Here is a 275-nt window from a genome sequence, read left to right on the forward strand (position 1 = left end):
TAAACTGTACAAAAAGACATGTATGTCTCAAATGCGGTGATTTTTTTATGTAATAAATGAATCGAAATTGTACCAAAAAAAAATTAGAACGTTTTGAATAATGTAAAGATCGCATTTAAATTGCTAAATTGATGCATTGATTTAGTAAATGTGCACATTAACTAAACAAATATTTCTATTATAAAATAAACAAAATTTTTCATCTGCACTAGTAAATGTGTACATTTTCTAATAAAACGAATCTTTTTTTTAATTCTAAAAACAATTATTTTTTT

This window comes from Nicrophorus vespilloides, unplaced genomic scaffold, assembly GCF_001412225.1.
Source record: "Nicrophorus vespilloides isolate i.1.1-1 unplaced genomic scaffold, Nicve_v1.0, whole genome shotgun sequence".
Taxonomy (NCBI): domain Eukaryota; kingdom Metazoa; phylum Arthropoda; class Insecta; order Coleoptera; family Silphidae; genus Nicrophorus; species Nicrophorus vespilloides.